We start from the raw sequence: 14455 nt of genomic DNA on the forward strand, positions 1-14455 counted from the left end.
ATATTAGTAGCATTAATAACTTGAATGAAATATGCAATTGAGGTTCAATATGTATGTTTTAATAATGTAGAATAAACGAATTACATTTGTCAATAATATTCTCAACACTTGGGGAATTAGGTATGATTGAGCCGCGGTAGTTTTTTTTTTGCTACAGGAAGTTTCAATACATTATTTAATGAACGAGTTAAATTACTGTAACTCTCCATTCTCGACTCCCATTATAATGCCCATGCTTGCTGAACAAATGTGAGCCCTCCAAAGCGATCGTGGATTTTTTGACACAACAGGACGAGCATTATTAACTTGACAAATTTTACAAACTAGGACATCACGGCTCTCATAACAATGGAGTTAAGAATTTTGTTTTAGGACATTATTTATGGAGAGTGGGAGAGAATTAATGGCATTCTATAAATCATGGGCTGTAATGTACTTTTTGAATGCTAAGAAATACCCGTGGGTTCTCTGTGCCAGCATGTATTTCGCACTTGTTATTAAAATGCACAAATTGTTGGGTCGTGTATGAGCGCACGAGTATGTCTTACTGCTTATATTACGTTATCTACATGAACGTGTTATGAAATCACTCAAAGGTTTGTATATACCATCATCATCAGCCATGGTCAATCCACTGCTGGATGATGGCCTCTGTAGGCCGCAACCACCTCTCAGGAAACCTACAATGCAATAATTCACCCAGCACCTGCACACGAACTGATTTCACCGCTCCATCTCTGCGGTGGACGTTCTGCCATAGCAGTTCTTGGAAAGTTTGTACTTTTGCATAAATAAAATACATGCGCCACATCAGATATAATGGAGAAGCATCCAAATACCGCTGATGTTGAAGTGACCGTGAATCAAACTTGGATAACCAGGCTCAAGGCATAATCATCACCAGGTTCGTAGCATAATTTATGAACTACGAACGCCACTACTCCGCCCAAGATAAAATGTATGTCAATACTGAAAAAGAAACTTCATTAAAGGTAAATATGCATGCTAAATACCCTCTAGTGGATGCAGTGAGCAGTGACAAGTGCGAAGTATGGGCCAGAAAATAATTGACGTGTGTTTTATTTACAAAGTCCATCAGCTGTTCTTGGATATTCCGCTTTAGTTTAGCAAATTATCTATTTGTCTTTGCGCATTTATACCGTAACTACTAGCAGAGATGAAATTGTATTCACGAATAATTTTATTCACGAAATATTCTCCGCATGGTAACACAATTCAACGAAAATCTGAAATTACATTGGGAGTCAATTGAATTATAGTTTTCACAAACTTGAGTTAGTAACAATAGGTAAATAAGGAATTATATTACAACCAAATCACCATGAATACACCAAATCTGATATCTCAGAAACCAAGTATGGCGGATACCTGGTCGTACATGTTTGGGTGACCAACATTGCATACCAGGTGTTATAGGTACTGTGTATTGCTAAGAGCGGCAGTGTAGTGGTTAGCGCGCTATGAACCCGGCGACCCGAGTTCGATTCCTGGTCATGGTCAACACCAGTGACGATTATTTGAACCGGTCCTGGGCCTCCCCTAGGTAGACTCAGCCTATACACCTGGTCTGGTGTATATTATACATCGCCACTTGGGAAACAAAGGCGGTTAGCCGTGGTGCTAGCCACCCATCCCCTCGTGTACCGTTCCGGCCTTCATAGGTGCTCGCTAACAGCACTTGTCCCAACAGTCAGTTCAGGCTACACGGGGGATCTTTGTATTGCTAAGAGAACTGCAAGGTGTGGCGAGATGACAGCACAACAGTGGGTGTGGTACACAGATTTGGATTTCGTCTGTGTAATGATCTTTGCAGAGTTTAGAGTTTGATCTCCCTTGCATGCAACGGGTTTCTCCGGATGCTGCTGTCACCTTCCCCCACTCGCACTGATTCATGGAATTGGCCAAACTTCTGCTTTCAGGACCCTCCTGAAAGACATTCTCGAGATTCAGTGGTAGATTCCTTGGTAATTATTGATATTGCCATACAACAATTTCCCTGACGTCTCATATTACAAATATCGGGTACATGACAGCAGCAAAGTTATTTTTGTCACAATCATACGCCTCGCCGACATGATCATCTTTTGACTTAAAACTTTCGTGACTGCAGGAATTCATTTTCTTGGTTCTTTCGGTAAAGCCACGTAGATAGAAAATAAAATTCAAAAGAAATAAAACAATTATTTTTAAAAATAAATAAAAAAAATAAGTCGTGATAATCATTGCATTTTTTTAGGCGTCTTCAAAATGTAAAATGATTGCATTCATAAATAATAATATTTCTTCGCATTTTGTGCTCGGTTGGCAGGTTAGCTGCCCTTATCAACATGTTTATGATCGGCTGTTTTCCCCATAGGGAGCAAGGGTTTTTTTTTCTTTTTGAGTGACTGGGGCCCGTGGCTTCATTAGGGCTTTTCTCTCGCAAAGGCCACTGTGTACCAAGAGGGCTGGGCCAGTGTTCTCATTAGAGGCTCGTTTGCGCCGCTCTGCGCCAGCCAGAGAGCTACCTCTGGCGGTCCCCCTCAGGGCACGTGGGTTGCTGTACAGTCCCCTCGACTCTCACGCACAGCGAAAGGCGAGCAGATCACCACGCGTGCCCTCCGCAAGCGCGGAGCACACTTATCCTCTGTCTCCAAACCCACTTTGCGACTTTGACATCCAACGCTTTCTGTAACAGATGGGATAAACCAATCCCAGCAGGAGCAAGGGAAGAATAAGGCCAACGTGTTTCAGCTCTTTTCCTAACTTGTAGCTGAGACAAGGCTGAGAGCATTTGTACATGCAATGTGGTGGTCACATGTCATGCATGAAAGGTATGATGGGAGTCGTGCCTTCCTGGCCTTTGTAAGCACACATTTACGTGTGGTAAAATATACTCTTTGGTTCTTTCGGTAAAGTCACGTAGATGAAAAATAAAAAGAATAATAATGAAAATTAAAAAAATGAAAATAACTAAATTCATTTTATTATTTTTATTTTTAATAAAATGAAAATGACTAAATTCATTTTATTATTTTAATTTTTAAAATTTTTCATCTACGTGACTTTACCGAAAGAACCAAAGAGTATGGATCCTTGCAGTCACGAAAACTTAAAATCTGGTCAAATATACTTTGCCACTTTGACGCTTGACTCTGGCGAGACTCTTTTATCGCTTGACGCTGGCGCAAATGCGATGGGCAGAGTGTCTGTGGTTTTATTTTATTTGTTAGTGTGCCTGTTTACCTCTTTAAAAAAAGGTCATCCTTCACTAGCATAACCAGTGTTTGTGTCGCCTCGTTCATGGGAGAATAATGTGGATTGAAGAATACTGAGAATGTTGTCTGCAATGTCGTCTCCGATCCTGGTAGTGTCCAGACACCTACAATGACCAGTGCCGGATTCAGTTTGAGTTGGGTCTTGGAACTATTAGGGTTTTGGGGGGTCCCGCTTTGTGTTTTGCAGTTCCTTCCCTTCACGGGTTTACCACCAGCCATGCCTGATGATGCCACAAATTCTATTTTCTTATTCACGTATATTATTTCAGCCTTGCTTTTCAAAGGCAATATACGAATTATATTCTTAGCTCTTTCGGTAAAGTCACGTTGAAGGGAAACAATAAAATAATAAAATATATATAAAACAATACAAATTCTCACGACGTTTCGACCATAACATAAACGGTCGTCACCTGATGACGACCAACGTGACTTTACCGAAAGAGCTAAGAATATGAATTACTGCAGTCACGAAAGCTTTAAATCAAAATATACGAATTGTTAACCTAATTCAGACATATTCTTGGTTCTTTCGGTTAAGTCACGTAGAAGGGAAACAATAAAATAATATATATTTTTAATTATTTTATTGTTTCCCTTCTACGTGACTTTACAGAAAGAACCGAGAATATGAATCACCCGCAGTCACGAAATCTTTAAATCAAAATCTAATTCAGACAGTTCAAAGAGGCAAACTACATTAATTTTGGTACGCATTTCTTAGCGATACACATTGTGATGCAATAGTTTAAATGACTAAGATATCTGCAGGATCTATCACAGTGCTACAGTATTGTGTTTCATTGTGTGTTGAACTTATTTCGCACCGTACATAGTCTAGCGTGCTCATCGGAGGAGTATCTACATCTTATTTTGGGGGGTTGGGAGCTCAAAATCCGAGGCCTCCGCCTTAACTTATGGAGTCGCTGCGTTAATCTGATACCGGCTGTATGTATATATGCATGTATGCGTGGAGTGGTGTCGTTTTTATTTTATATATCGGGTGCACTCCACCCCAGTGCCCCGAGTTTAATTCCTGACCATTGTGACAGCAGTGCCCAGTTAGAATCTGAATCTGGACTGGGTCTTGGCTAGAGGTTATCAGCCTACAGTGAGCACCTAGGATGCAAGGGTTTACCTCCTGCACCAGTGGGAGGGGGTAAGGGGAGTGAGGTCAAAGACAGCTCTAGGTGCTGGCAATAACACCACCAAATGTGCCTGTGTTAACCTTAATAGGTGCTCGCGACGAGTGCTTGCCATAAATGGGCGATCTGTGTGTATGTGTGCATGTCGAACAGCTGCGTCCAGGTACCTGGAATAGGCAGTGATGTTAATACGTTCTGTACCATTTTCTTTCTTTAATATATAATCACCATAGCTGGGAGCAATTTTTGAATTATCGTTAAGTGCGTGGCATTGAATATCAGTTATCAACTTAAAAAATTGATATGCAAATGTATAAGAAAGCCAATTTTATTTAACAAGGTTGACTTTGCGAAACACAATAGCCCAATTTCCGAATGGTAGGCATCCAAGGAATGTAGTAGATAGGAAACATTTACCAAAATATGTAGTCATTAGTATGACCTTGTTCTTTCAAGAATAAATAACACTTTCAGCATATTCGTTTTTGGCGAGTATTTAGCATAATAAAAGCACGGGGTTATAAAAAAAATATTTTAATCATTTTATTTTGTTTCTGTGCGTGCACCCAGCATTGACCTCAGATGAATAATGAGTGGCAATGAAATCTACTTGACCATTCCTGCTCATTTCAGTCTTCCACTCCTCAATTCGGGGTTAAAGAAAAGCGTCGAATGACTGAGGTGTATTACACCGGTAATTATCTTGTCTCGAATTAAATGTAACCGAAAGCGCCCGTAATGCACACACACAAAAAGTTCATTATAAGGAAGGCGGCGAAAAATAGATAATAACCAAGCAAGCCATTAATTTTGCCACTCTCATTTAAGCGGGCTTAATGTATGTCTGACAGGAGTGGAGGCCAGATAATGTGATTTGCATTTAGTGCATCAGAACGGAGGCCACGCGTGCTCATTGGTCGTCTAAATCTCAAGGCACTCCACCGCCGCGCTTTCCGAAACGACGAACCAGAAAAACTGTCATAATGCGAGGTGTTCGTCACGGGCGTGCGTTGCCCTCGGCACGTGTCGCCTTCATTTTAATATTCATCGGTGAGAACGTCTGTTTTTTTTTGGGGGGGGGGGTGGGGGTGGACACAATTGGACGCGCGCGTGCCACTGCCAGACGCCCAAGCGCCCGCGCGTTATTAACGGGAGTTGTTTAATTTAGGTCCTGCCGCAGCACACGCACACAAAAAAATAGCTCTTTGCATGCGTTAACTTTCACCGCTCACCTGCCTTCGAGGTAAGACGTCGCAAAACGTGTGTCGTCGTCGTCCCCCTTCCCTTTATTTAATTATCAACGGATACTCTCACTTATTTATTTATATTTGCGTTTAATAATTATTTCGTGGGTGCCCCCGTCTTGTGTTTTGCCCTTTTGGGTTGTTGCTAAATGCTTGTTGATTCGTAATTTGGTTTTCATGTTTAAAATAATTGGCATCGTTTTAAAAATGATTTAGGACAGGGTAAACGTTACCTCTTTTCTAAACAACCGGCCGAATGCCGTCGCAGTGTTTAGTAGACATATCCGTCCGTAGCAAACATATCAGTGTAATTGTTACAGTTTTTGGTTCCTGCAATGTACACAAAAAACGTGATTTTTCGTAGTCTTACCAGAGACTATTTTCAACTGCGTGTGCATTAAAAAGTTATTTGTTTCATATGTGTGATGGCTTTGAATTTAATAATTATGGTTCTAGAGGCTGAAAAATATCCAAACGTAATAGATGTTTTAACCGTAATATGAGTTTTTGTTAAATTCTACGCAGACAATATTAAATTAAAGATTTAAGTATGTGCTTATAATATTTTTTGACCGTATACATTTTTTTTAAAAACTGCCTCGATATAATATAAGAAATCTAAGAGTGAGTTCATGAAGCAGTTATTGTTTTTTACAGTTTTAAATGGATGGGATAGACATGCGAATGGTACTGCCGTTCTTTAAATCGCAAGTTTGCTCGTTTTAGACAGCATTCAAGCTTAAAAACTATCTGAGGTAATGCGCCATTCAAAATATGTCAATCGGTGCGAAGATGACGTGACATTTTCAGGTGCGTTTGTTGACGATAAATGTGTTATTAAGGCAATAAACGAAACTGCCATGGCGGGATGGCACATTGGCCAAATTAATTGTACAAGCGCTTTGCCTCCTAATGATAGTATTATTATCCAGTGTGTTCAAAGAAAAATAGTGCTATCTCTCACGTAATTTGATTCACCGGCATTTCTAGGTTTTTTTTTGGCGGCGTGATCTTCTTTCAATAATTAAGGGGTGGCGAATTAAATGAAATGTTAAAGCGGGAAAGATAAATCATTGTTGATCAGCGTCGAAGCTTCAAGCATATTTTAGTAAGGCCCACAAAATAGCAGGGAAATTGGTTTCCTGGAAGAAAATAAGAAAAAAATATGTCGCCGACGTCATTTTAATTTTCATGCATTTGCGCTAATCTAATTCATCAATGCTAATCAGCATCTGAGAATCACAACTTAAGTGTGAAAGATCCACTGAGCTGATGGTGTCGAGAGTTAGTGGCTGAAATAGTGTTATAAAAGGCTATGATCTAAGCCTCTTGCCTGCCATCATTAGCAAAAGGCCAATTTTAGCTGCTTAAGGTGCACTCTATGTTTAAGTGGGGTAAGTTTTTTTGCACTGCTAATTAAACCCTCTGAGAGTAAAAAAAACGCAAGTGGTGGTGCCCCCTCTTGCTCTCTCCTTGGTGGCTTTTCTGTTTTTTCGTCTGCTTGTCTTTGTTGTGGACCTATTGCTCCAGATGTAAACCTCGCGTGGCTTTCTCAAGGCAATGATATCGTAGGGGGCAATTCACTTCTCAACCATTTTTGTTTTGGATTGTCGTGACATTGTACAATTTTGCGACGCCGCACCCTTTCACCGTGATACGTATAACAAAAAAATCGCAATACATTTGTAGCAATGTTTTGATCTGTATGTGACTGCAAAGGGAATAAGGTTTAGTTGTATTTTATAATGATTGTCACTGGTTGTGAATTTACTCTTCATATTGTGAGTAATGATAAACAAAACATGACGTTTTTCGTTTGAACAGAAACAACAACAGATTGGTCTTGTCAGCTTCACATTTGCAGCAAAGTGTTGGAAAATAAACATACGGTGTAAAAAATAAATGTTCAACCAATACCTTAAACATTTTTTTAATTGTAATTGTAGCATGATTATTGCAATTGAATGCAAAGTTTAATTTCCCTCGCTAGGTGTACAAAAACAAAATGCACAAGCCAGTTGTAATTTATGCCATTCGTATCGCCGATTGGCACAATTTGCAATTGCGCTAATTATACGCAACCATGTCTACATTCATTAACCTGCCAAATTTCCAACATTGTTCGGATAAAAGACTGAGGTGCGATATTTTGAATGTAATAGGGACGAGGGCAGTTTGTTTGAGAGCTCTGATAGACAACCACCAAGTTCCCCCCCCCCACCCCCGCCCGGAGTGTCTGAAACACTCAACAAAGCCCTCCACGCCTATAAAGCAATGATGGGAAGGAGTCATTCACGAATGGGGTGATGGGTTCAGGGAAGACATACTCAGGCCTGGCGAAGCCTGGGTATTAGACTTCTCGAAAGCTATCCGCGGGCCTCTCTGTGAGTACTTGGGAATTACTTATCGCTGTGCTGTAAGCGAGATGTTACATCGAGAGATGTTACATCTCGCTTACATCTCACTTGCTGTAAATGGTTTATGAGTCATGTTGTAAGTCCCATAAGCACTTTTCATTGGAAGCGCTCACAAGCAATTTCATTAGCAGCGATGTAAAAGCAAAGGTTGATTTGCTTGGTGTTTATGTTGGCAAGGCTGCCCCAGTTCACCTCGATTCAGAATGTCCTGGTAAAGATTTTCAGTTTTTTTATTGAATTGATAGTGACATTACACAAATCGCAAGCGGTGTAGCTGATTTGTCGCAAGCGCGGTCGTGAGAGGTTGCATGTGGAATGACGGAGGGCATTGACTGTACATTAGCAGGGATGAGGAAAAAATAAAATAACAGCTCCAAATCGTTGATAGACCCTAAACTGCGACAAACCGTGGCGGTTTAAAAAAAAAAAACTTGAAAACCGGGTCCTTGAGGTATTTGGGTTTGCTTGTCACTGCGCGCCTTTTGAAAGGCACAGCAAATCCAGGTCATTTGCATGCTAACCAGTGGAGAAATGCATCGGAGGGTATGGGCTGAGGGTGGGGACAGGAGAAAGTGAGGGAGAGCGATGCAGGCTGGAAATAAAAAAAGAAGTGCTAAAGTTTGACCTTCATTTGTGGTTTTAAATTAGGGCAGATAAGCTGAGGAAGGCAATCAAGAAAGGGAAGGGCTTATTGACTGCAAAATGAGACGGTCCACGGTTGTGAGTTTGCATACTGCCTGCAGGCACGACATAAAAAAAAAACTAATGTACAGAATGGAGGCGAGACTGCACCAGATATAAAAAAAAGCAAAAGGGACATTTGCCAGGTTTTATGAGAAGGATGGATATCTGCCCCACTACACCCGCAGATATTGTACCTGCTTTATAACTGCGTGATGGAAATTGATCATTTTTCAATATGACGGCTAACAAAGTTTTTCAGATGCTCCCTCCGTAAGTCATTAGTTATTAGGTCTGTTTACAGCGCATCTGTTTTTTTTTCTTGTTCCAGGGGGCGGTGGGGGGTGGGCATCAACATTTTCCTGCCGTTAACGTTGTTCGTTCTATTATTTCATCGCGGCAGGTACCGCCGTGGAGTTCGTGTACGCTCAATTATACTCGTTGTGATAACAAAAATGTGAACGTAAAAAAGAAACGAGGACAAATGTCCTCTGGTCTATGTGCGTACCTTGAGCATGCTTCAGAGGTGCTCTTTAGTTAAATGCATGTAATCTAAATATCGATAAACCCACTGTTATGAAACAAAATAACAACCTTTGAAAATATATACTTAGTTCTTTCGGTAAAGTCACGTTGAAGGGAAACAACAAAATAATAAAATATATATAAAACAATAAAAAATTCTCACGACGTTTCGACCATAACACAAACGGTCGTCTTCAGGTGTTATGGTCGAAACGTCGTGAGAATTTTTATTGTTATATATATATTTTATTATTTTGTTGTTTCCCTTCAACGTGACTTTACCGAAAGAACTAAGAATATGAATTACTGCAGTCACGAAAGCTTTAACTCAAAATTTAACCTTTGGAAAATCAAGACATAATCACAGATTTTCGGCAATTATTAAAAAAAAAACCATGATAAACATTTTTTTTTTTAGTTATCGTTTAATTTTTCGTTAAAGATTATTTCTGAGGGAAAACATAAGTAAACGCAACTGCGCTCCAAAAAGGTGTTCAGATTCCTGTTGGAGCATCGTGTCTGAATAAATACATGCACATATAACCTCCCCACCACTTAGATATCAAACTATCTCGGTTACCCGGTAATTGTCCTACCTAAGCTATCCCACAATTCCCAGAGGAGAGCCATGCATTTGGAACATCATGGGATCGCCAATTATGTTGAGCAAAATTTCCAGTCCTGAAGGGGACTTCCAGGCAGAAGAAGGAGAGCAGATATTGAGAGTAAAATCGAAGGGTGGGGTGGAAAGAGATATGAGGAGGGTGGTGGATGTGAATTGAGGTAGAAGTTACACGAATAAAGAGAAATCTGTCATTCAGTCATGAATCTTCCGACTTAGAAAAAGATTAAGCAGTAAAGAGACTCGGTGCCATGGTTTAGCCATCCCGGTCACATATGTATGTATGTATGTTGAACGTCTTCAACACCGTACGTAGCCAACCGTGCTAATCGGAATTGCTGGGGAAGGACAACAAACACACATAAAGCAGTTCTAAAGAAATTCGTTTTTTTATCTAGATTTAAAAGTGCATAGCTCCAGCAGCTTCCTAATATTAGAAAAGACGAGCGTTCCAGACTGCCTGAGAACCTATTCTCTGTCACCTCATTCGGCTCTCCTGTTCAATATTTTTGGCATTGTATCCTGACAAAATATATGGCCACTTAATGTAGTTTCACAAACAAATTCACAGATTCCCAGTTCAACCGTAATTTGTATTGAAGACTTCGAATATACAGAACACATGTGCTTGTGACTTTTAAGTCCTGTGTCATTGCTTATGTGGCGATCTATTGATAGCCCTTTCAGTTTTGTACTTCTCAATGTATCAATGCCGACCATTGATGCTGACCATACTTCACCACACTGATCATCGCGTGTTGGTGAAGGTGGGGAGCATAGACGTGCAAACATAGAAGTACAATGTGAAAATACATTTGGTTGGACTGCCCTCTGCTGATACCGGGTAGCACAGCCCTGTAGCTGCCCATCACAACCTGACATACATGTTTATGACCCATCATAGGGCTATCCAGTCAACCCTGCATTAGGTTCCGAGATCAGATGAGATCAGACCCATTCCAGGTGAGTTGGCCATTGATGTGCTTCGAATATCCTGAACATGTTTATTTCTGAGCGTATCTTTACGGTCTCACTCAGGCGTGCCACGTTTGATAGATAAGGAATGTAAACTGATCAAATCATGGAACACATTGTACTATTCCAATTGAGACTATCCATCGATGTGTGCACTAAAGTCCCACAGTCAAATCCCAAGAACTGGGAAGGTGCACACCGTGTTTTTTTTACCATCCCATCTGCGGACTAATACAGAAGAAGAATATTTTGCTTTGCTTTTGCAAAAAAGAGAAAAAAAAACACTCGAATGTTTGTTTTATAATCGAGGTGGGTGTCACAGCTGGGTAGAGTTAACAGCATGAGGACATTGTGCAGTGCGATTCCTGCAATAAGTTTTACACAATAACCGCCTGCAGCATACAGCGGTATGGCCACAATGGTAAATGGCAAAACAAGATACAAGTGGTCACCAATGCTTGTCACCTTGGCTTCGGCGGGTAGAGAAGAAAGCTCCAACAAGTCCCGTTGGGCTGCTAAAGAGCGCTTAAGGGCTAAGTGTGTGGGGAGAGCTTGGCTTGGTCAACATGTCAGTGGATATATTACCTCGCTCACCTTCACTCGCTCGCCTGAATATATTGGAAGATGAAAGGGGACCGTGTATTGAAATTCGTTCGAGAGGGCGGTGTGACGGTTGTAGCCATTGTAACCCACTTGTCTGTTGGCCTGTTTTTTTTTCCAGGAGGTCCATGCTGAATGCCTCATTAATCTAAAACGGCACTGAATGTTGTTCATTCTTACCAGGGCAAGGCACACTGAGCTATATATCCATTCTTCAGACGTGACCTGGCCACAAACGATAGCTCAACGAAGTGGCTTATCGTGTGGCAATTTATATCAGCCAAATGCTCTAAACGCGTGTTGATTCTAAATTTGGGGGGGAAAATCCGAAGGAGCCGGGAAAAATTCCACGCGACCACCATGTATGCATGTATGTTGAACCATGGTGAGAAATGCAAGCTCCAAATATACAGCAGGCGTCAGGGTTGGACATCGAACCCATGACCTCGTGCATACCAGGCGAGCAGGCGAGGTAGTTAACATCGTTGGAGGATCGCGGTGTGCCAGTCTAACGGCACCATCGGAGTGTTTCAGCATCATAGAACGAGATGCTGGTTCGTGTAGGCGCAGAGCCTTGTTGGACGCGGGCCACGGAGATTGAGTTGTCGACACGTACTCCCGTAGGTAGCCCGCCCGCCGGCCAAGGCAGCCACACGCAATGGCGGAGCCAGGATTTTCAGGTAGGGGGGAGGGCAACCCCTCCAGCAATGAAAAATTATAGGAGTTGTTAGTAAGTAAGGACTTGTCCCTTGGTTTTTATTCGAGGCGTGTGCGGCGATGGCGCGGCCATCGATCGAGGGTCGAATTCGAACCGCGTTGTGTGATCGGCATCGCGCTCGCTGAAGGTGTTGATGCCTTCAGGGAAGTCGTGGACTGTATACGCAACTGCGCACAATTCTGTGAGTCGCTTGTAACCGCTTTGCCGTTACTTATTGCCAATTATGGACTCAGACTATCGTCCCGTCATCTCATAGAGTCCCTGGCACGTAATAATATGCTACACAGTGGCAGTGGGGGTCTCAAAATGCCGATTTATTACTAATAAACCCCAATGATACTATAAAAATGAGAGATTTCGATCGGATCATTGGAGGGGCATGTACCACCCCCCCCCACCGCCCGACTAGCTCCGCCAGTGGCCATACGTAGCGTACGCATATTTCCTCATCAATGTTGAAGAAAGTACGCTTCCTCGTTAACGAGCAGTCTCACCCGCAATTACGAGGCTTTGCTGTTAAGTTTTGTTTTTGCTTAAACCCTGCGTGCACGTCCAGTGGAATTAATCAAACAACTGTCAGGTGTTTAGCAAAACATTTCGAGGAAGCTGCTTGTGTGCGCAGCTTACATGTACAATGTGCCGTACTCACCGGATTGTAAGGTAACGCTGAAAGTAAGATGCACCACATTCACACGTACTCGTGCCTAGTATTAATAAAGTTATTTTTTTAATGTGAATTTCGCACAAACGGAACTAATGGATAATAAGACCCCCCCCTCCCCCCCCCCACATTTGCTTTCCAAAAAAAAAGAACGGGAGAATTGATTTAGATAATGTGGAGAATACGCTACACGCATTGCATTGAAGTCGAACAGAGTGATCTACTTTACAACACATCTGTAAAATATCTGTTAAATAGGCAACATTTTATCCAATGACCCTTCTGCACAACAGAGCGATCCCTTCGTAGCGGAGAGAACTCTCAGGTTATTAATGCAGCATCCCGCTCTTTGATGCAATTGTCAGAGTCTTTGCCGGTTTTCTGTACGCGTTCTTTTTCTCGAACCGAGGGCAGTGTTTTGACGAACATGTTGATTTCAGTTATTGCTTGTGTTTTTGCACCACTGCCAATGCACTATCACAAAAAAATAAATGCGCCTACGTAACAATAATAATTTTTCAGGCTCAACCCCGTGCTTGATCGTTTGCCAGACTCAATGGCTTGGCTATACAAAATGTGGTTGCAGTAGCTGTGTGTAGCTGTACCTGGCAATGGGTTTTAAATACATTCTGTGAATGGCATTGATGTAAGGATGAAGCAATGCATGTATTGCAATATGGGAATGTATACAATAAGATTTTTTTTTTGCAGCGCAATTATTTTTTTACTTGTTCAGCAAAAAAATGTGCATATATAATCTATATATATACATCTAAAATACAGTTATAATAATGATCAGTCCTTTGCCAGTCAGTTGCTGGATGAATACATTGTAATGCTGTTTTGGGTCATGGTGGTTGTTCGAGCGTACGTTGCCACGCTGGTCATTGTGGGTGGGTGATACGGGCACCCAAGACTGGTTCAGAGGTCACTCACTGCTGGTATGAGCCATAGCTGGGTTTTTAACACATGCAAATGTATGCATTGTAATAATCTGTGCGGGTATGAACGCTCATGCGTATGACACGAGTATCTGTTTGGCATGTAATGAATCGACACATTCACGATGCAATGAAGTGCCAGAATTTTGATTGATTGCTTCTTGTCTCATTGTACTAACTCCTTTGTATTGTTTTTTAGGTTTTTTTTGGTGCGTCTCGTTTGCACAATTCCGTTCACTCTATTAGCCCAAACACCCAACATTCCTTATACGATTTAAAGCTTTCGTGACTGCAGTAATTCATATTCTTAGCTCTTTCGGTAAAGTCACGTTGAAGGGAAACAATAGAATAATAAAATATACATAATAAATATATATGGTCGAAACGTCGTGAGAATTTTTTTTTGTTTCATATATATTTTATTGTTTCCCTTCAACGTGACTTTACCGAAAGAGCTAAGAAATATTCCTTATACGATCCACGTAAATCCTTTTCGTAAATGACACGTGTCTCCCCCATCGCGCGTCACCCAGTGCGCGTACACGTATATCTATATATATACACACATCCACGCGTGCATCGCGAGCGTGATAATTAATTTTTAGTTTGGCGAGTCGATGCGCCGTCACGTGGGTCAGCATCTATCAA

At 41.4% G+C, this 14455-nt stretch overlaps 1 protein-coding gene across 10 annotated transcripts in view; it reads left to right on the top strand.

Annotated features, from left to right (window-relative positions):
• Positions 1 to 14455, top strand: part of LOC116951097 (forkhead box protein P2-like) — a 272184-nt gene that overhangs the window by 193459 nt on the left and 64270 nt on the right. Inside the window, exon 1 of one of the 10 annotated variants that reach the window (XM_032969499.2) lies at positions 3048 to 5666. The exons of the other annotated variants lie outside the window; for them this stretch is intronic. The gene's annotated coding sequence lies outside the window, so the exon portion shown is untranslated. Of the gene's footprint in view, positions 1 to 3047; positions 5667 to 14455 lie in introns of those variants that run through there. 10 annotated transcript variants of the gene reach the window in all.

This window comes from Petromyzon marinus, chromosome 42 (genome assembly GCF_048934315.1).
Source record: "Petromyzon marinus isolate PM22_M1 ecotype Great Lakes invasive population chromosome 42, UKy_Petmar_22M1.pri1.0, whole genome shotgun sequence".
Taxonomy (NCBI): Eukaryota; Metazoa; Chordata; class Hyperoartia; order Petromyzontiformes; family Petromyzontidae; genus Petromyzon; species Petromyzon marinus.